Source organism: Arachis hypogaea, chromosome 6 (assembly GCF_003086295.3).
Source record: "Arachis hypogaea cultivar Tifrunner chromosome 6, arahy.Tifrunner.gnm2.J5K5, whole genome shotgun sequence".
Classification (NCBI taxonomy): Eukaryota; Viridiplantae; Streptophyta; class Magnoliopsida; order Fabales; family Fabaceae; genus Arachis; species Arachis hypogaea.
Window position 1 is genome coordinate 75,402,864 of NC_092041.1, and position 6,286 is coordinate 75,409,149.

The following is a 6,286-nucleotide window of genomic DNA, read 5'->3' on the forward strand; positions in this document are numbered from 1 at the left end:
ATTCAGTGGTAGCTCCCACGAAGATCCTAATGTCTACATGGCTAGTTTTCCGCTACTATGCGACATTATCAAGAGCAATGGAGTTACCACAAAAGCCATAAGATTGTGACTGTTGTCGTTTTCATTGAGCGATAGAGCCAAGCAGTGGCTTCAAACTCAACCTCTGGAAAGCAAAGCAACATGAGATAACATAGTTAGCAAATTTTTAGCTAAATATTTTCCACAATAGAAATTAACCTAGTTGAGGAATGATATTAATTCCTTCTCCCAGAAAGATGGAGAATCACTTTATGAAGCCTAGAAAAGATACAAGGAGGTGCTAAGAAAGTACCCTTATCATTCATTCCCTAAGTGGCTTCAAATCCAAAATTTTTATGGAGTGTCACAAACTTTCAGGACCATGATTGATGCATCAATAGGAGGATCATTGCATAGAAAGACACCTACAAAACCTTTAGAATTGATTGAAATAGTAGCTGCCAATAATTACATTTACTCAACCTAGAGAACAATGAAAAGAGGAGTGATGGAGATGGAGACATTGGACACACTCTTAGTACAAAACAAAGTTATGTCTCAACAACTCACTTCACTCACTAAATAAATGGGACAAATGCAAGTTTCAGCCATCAAGACAAGAATTATCGTCTACGAATTGTGTGCGGGAGCTCATAAGAATGAAGAATATGAACTATTCAAGGACGTCTAATCTTCCACTGAGTAATATTATATGGAGAATTCTTTAAGACCACAGAATGATCCTTTCTCAAAACATACAATCCTAGATGGAGGAACCACCCAAATTTGGGTTCAGAAAATCAAGGATAGCAAAACTTCAATGCTCCGTACCAACAGCAAGCACCTTGTAACACCCTTACTTTCAGAATGTCACGCTTCTGACTGCGCCACTTTGATAATGAGAATGTTACAATGACTTCCTTATATTTAATAATAAGATATGAGCCTTTAACTTGAAATCATGTCGTCATTTTCTTTTAAAAATCAGAAAATACTTTTTCTTAACCTAACATTCATATATAACCAAATTAATATCACAATTCTCATATGTATATACTTACATACAAACATACCATACTTTAAATACAAGTAACTTATAAATATACATGCATACATATCATTACAACTTCTATCCCTCTTACAAATAAAATAATAAAGGTGAGAAAAAATTATAACTGTATATACAATAATATAAAATACAATCTGATGCTTGAAAGAAACTCCTTAAACTTTTTGTCCATCCTAAAAAGGAAAATTTGTAGGGGTGAGAACATCGTCTTCGCTGGTTCTTAGCAGAGGTTTTTTAAGAATTGTCATAAGAGTATACGTATAAGAAAAGAATTGATTTCAACTATAGTGATTATCGCTCGTCTTATGAATCTATTCAAAATATTAACAATTTATTATCCAAAAATTCAAAGTTCACTTCTTTAGTTAAAAGAATTTCAAAACTCAATTAATATCTCATAATACAATCAATTATGGTTTGCGATCCAACATATAATCAAATTTCATTAGGGCCTCCAACCCAAATCAGATCAACTCGGCCTTCGGCCTAAATCAAGTCAAAACACGGCCTTCGGCCTAACTCAAATCAAATCATGGCCTTCGTCCAACATATAATAAGCACTATCATCAATTCATTCGTCAATACTCAGTTCTCAAACGAAATCAATCATAGACTTCAAACAGTGCAAGGCAACACAATCAGGAACAACCCTCGATATTATCACTGCCAGCATGAGGGATCTCTCAGTCGTTTAATCATATATAAAACAAGACAAGGAATACACAAACAGAGAGGACAATTACAAGAATTAGTTCAATTAGCATATAGATACAATTATTCAAATAGGCAAGCCAATACAAGATGCATGATAAGCGGATAAATGTAGGTTAAGAATTACTAAAAAGGGTTTTCCAAATCAACGTTGCAGGTACAGTCTCAACAAGTGTATCACAAATAAATTCAATGACCAGGAGTAGAATCCCGGGTCATTTCCCTAGGAGTTGACACAATGATGCAATTTATTGGTTAGGATTTCCTAGAGATTTTTGAAGTTGAGAATAGGAAAAATAAATAACTGGAAAATTAAGTAATAGATAACTAGCAAGAGTTAGTAATTAATCAATATAAAAGGCCTTGGTTCGGGATGAGAATCGAAATTTATATCCTTATTGTCTTCTCCAAGTGTGACGGTAAAGGCTCATTTCTCTCACTTAGTTATCCTCTAACAAGTGAAGGAAAGTCAAGTGAACACTGATGAGCGGATAATTTGTATACTTTTTGGCATTGTTTTTAGTATGTTTTTAGTATGATCTAGTTAGTTTTTAGTATATTTTTATTAGTTTTTAGTTAAAATTCACTTTTCTGGACTTTACTATGAGTTTGTGTGTTTTTCTGTGATTTCAGGTATTTTCTGGCTGAAATTGAGGGACCTGAGCAAAAATCTGATTCAGAGACCAAAAAGGACTGCAGATGCTGTTGGATTCTGACCTCCCTGCACTCGAAGTGGATTTTCTGGAGCTACAGAAGCCCAATTGGCGCGCTCTCAACGGCGTTGGAAAGTAGACATCCTGGGCTTTCCAGCAATATATAATAGTCCATACTTTGCCCAAGATTTGATGGCCCAAACCGGCGTTCAAAGTCACCTCAAGAAATCCCAGCGTTAAACGCTGGAACTGGCACCCAAATGGGAGTTAAACGCCCAAACTGGCACTAAAGCTGGCGTTTAACTCCAAGAAGAGTCTCTGCACGAAAAATGCTTCATTGCTCAGCCCAAGCACACACCAAGTGGGCCCGGAAGTGGATTTTTATGTCATTTACTCATCTCTGTACACCTTAGGTTACTAGTTTTCTATATATAGGACCTTTTACTATTGTATTAAAAAATCTTTGATCACTTTAGATCTCTAGATCATCTTTGGACATTTTAGTTCTTAGATCATTGGGAGGCTGGCCATTCGGCCATGCCTAGACCTCATGCTTATGTATTTTCAACGGTGGAGTTTCTACACACCATAGATTAAGGTGTGGAGCCCTGCTGTACCTCGAGTATTAATGCAATTACTATTGTTCTTCCATTCAATTCCGCTTGTTCTTGTTCTAAGATATCATTTGTTCTTCAACTTGATGAATGTGATGATCCGTGACACTCATCATCATTCCCACCCATGAACAAGGTGACTGACAACCACTCTTGTTCTACAAGCAATCAAGGCTCTAGTGAATATCTCTTGGATTCCTGATTGCACGATGCATGGTTGATCGCCTGACAACCGAGTGCTCGTCTGACAAACGAGCCAACCATTCCGTGAGATCAGAGTCTTCGTGGTATAGGCGAGAACTGATGGCGGCATTCAAGAGAATCCGGAAGGTCTAACCTTGTCTGTGGTATTCTGAGTAGGATTCAATGATTGAATGACTGTGACGTGCTTCAAACTCCTGAGGGCGGGGCGTTAGTGACAGACGCAAAAGAATCACTGGATTCTATTCCGGCCTGATTGAGAACCGACAGATGAATTCCGCTATGCTGTGACAGAGCATATGCAATCGCTTTCACTGAGAGGATGGGAGGTAGCCACTGACAACGGTGAAACCCTTGCTTAAGCTTGCCATGGAAAGGAGTAAGAAGGATTGGATGAAGACAGTAGGAAAGCAGAGAGACGGAAGGGAAGGCATCTTCATGCGCTTATCTGAAGTTCCTACCAATGAATTACATAAGTATCTCTATCTTTACCTTTGTGTTATTTTCGTTCATCACCATTATCATTTGAGTTTGCCTGACTAAGATTTACAAGATGACCATAGCTTGCTTCAATACTAACAATCTCCGTGGGATCGACCCTTACTCGCGTAAGGTTTATTACTTGGACGACCCAGTGCACTTGCTGGTTAGTTGTGCGAAGTTGTGTAATGCCATGGTATTGAGCCACCAAGTTTTTGGGGTTCATGACCGGGGATTATGAGAGTTGTGAAAAAGTATTGTTCACAATTTCGCGCACCAAGTTTTTGGCGCCGTTGCCGGGGATTGTTCAAGTTTTGAGCAAGCTTTTGGTAACATCAGTGCCAAGATCCGGCAACAACACCAAGTTTTTGGCGTTATTGCCAGGGATTGTTCTAGTTTGGACAACTGACGGTTCATCTTGTTGCTTAGATTATGTATTTATTTTTTTTTTCGAAATTCTTAAAGATGAGCTCTAGAGTTTCATGATGATTTGTTGAAGTCTGGCTGGCTGAGAAGCCATGTCTAATCTCATTGGACCGAGGTTTCAACTTATCACCACAAGAGCTTGTTGATTTTCATCAATCTTGCTTTTGGAGCAGTGATCTGCTAAGGCTTGGCTGGCCTTTGGCCATGTCTAGTGTTTTGGACCGAAGCTTTCTTTGAGAGTTTGGCTGGCTGTGAAGCCATGTCTAATTCCTGGACCGGAGTCTTAGACTAGCATTGCACTGATTCCTGGAATTCTCATTAAGAATTTTGATACCTTTTTCCACTTAATTTTCAAAAAACACAAAAAAATTTTACAAAATCATAAAATCCAAAAAATATTTCTTGTTTGAGTCTAGTGTCTCATCATAAGTTTGGTGTCAATTGCATGCATTCATGTGTCTAAGTGATCTTCAAAATGTTCTTGATGATTTACTTGCTCTGATCTTTGAATTCAATTGACTTGATTATTTTGTGTGTCTCATATGCATTTTCATTTTGTTAGTGTCAGTAGTATACAAACTGCTAAGTTTGGTATCCTTCATGCATTGTTATTTGATTCTTGTTGCATTTTGATTTATCCTTATTATTAAAAATCCAAAAATATTTGTAATTTGTGTCTTTTCAAGTCAATAATACAGAAGAATTGAAGATTCAGAACATACAGCAGAGGAATTGCACAGAAAAAGTTGGGCGTTCAAAACGCCCAGTGAAGAAGGACAGACTGGCGTTTAAACGCCAGCCAGGGTACCTGGTTGGGCGTTTAATGCCCAAAAGGGTAGCATTTTGGGCGTTAAACGCCAGAATGGATACCATTCTGGGCGTTTAACGCCATGATGGCTAGAGGTGAAGATTTTGTTTTCAAATCAAATTTTTTCTAAGTTTTCAAAATCTTTTCCAAATCAAATCTTTTTCAAATCAATTTTCCAATCAAATCTTTTTCAAAACCAATTTCTTTCCATTTTTAAGATACTTACTATCAATTAATGATTTGATTCAACATTTCAAGTATGTTGCCTTTTCTGTTGAGAAAGGTTTAATGTTTGAATCATATCTTTTCTTGTTAGTCAAGGTTTTAATTTTCAAATCAAATCTTTTTAAAAATGTTTTTCAAATCATATCCTCTCAATCACATTTCTTTAAATCAATCATATCTTCTTAACCACATCTTTTTCAAAATAGTTTTCAATCAAATCCTTTTGATTTCTAATTTCAAAATCTTTTTCAAAAATCACTTGATTTCTTTTCCATTTTCATTTTCGAAAATTAAGTAATGTTTTTCAAAAATGTTTTCAAAATTTTTCACTTAATTTTCGAAAATTACTTCCCTCCTTCTCACATCCTTCCATTTATGGACTAATACTATTCCTTAATGCAAAATTCGAACTCCATCTTCTCTGATAAGTTCGAATTTTCTACTTCTGTCTTCTACTCTTCTTTTCCTCTGACACCTTAAGGAATCTCTATACTGTGACATAGAGGATTCCACATTTTCTTGTTCTCTTCTCTTTCTTATGAGCAGGAGCAAAGACAAAGGCATTCTTGTTGAGGCTGATCCTGAACCTGAAAGGACCTTGAAGAGAAAGCTAAGAGAAGCCAAAGCACAACTCTCTTTAGAGCACCTGAACGAACTCTTCAAGGAAGAAGAACTCATGGCAGCCGAAAACAACAACAATGCCAACAATGCAAGGAAGGTGCTTGGTGACTTCACTGCACCTACTCCCGATTTCTATGGGAGAAGCATCTCTATCCCTGCCATTGGAGCAAACAACTTTGAGCTTAAGCCTCAATTAGTTTCTCTAATGCAACAGAATTGCAAGTTCTATGGACTTCCATTGGAAGATCCTCATCAGTTTTTAGCTGAGTTCTTGCAAATCTGTGACACTGTTAAGACTAATGGGGTTGACCCTGAGGTCTACAGACTGATGCTATTCCCTTTTGCTGTAAGAGACAGAGCTAGAGCATGGTTGGACTCTCAACCTAAAGAAAGCCTGGACTCTTGGGAAAAGCTAGTCAATGCCTTCTTGGCAAAGTTCTTTCCACCTCAAAAATTGAGT

At 37.2% G+C, this 6,286-nt stretch overlaps 1 non-coding gene across 1 annotated transcript; it reads right to left on the bottom strand.

The window, feature by feature from the left end:
- Positions 1-239: 239 nt before the first annotated feature.
- Positions 240-345, bottom strand: LOC112700389 (small nucleolar RNA R71). The gene has a single exon (XR_003153295.1). It is a non-coding gene; the product is annotated as a small nucleolar RNA R71 (small nucleolar RNA).
- Between the last annotated feature and the right edge of the window lie 5,941 nt (positions 346-6,286).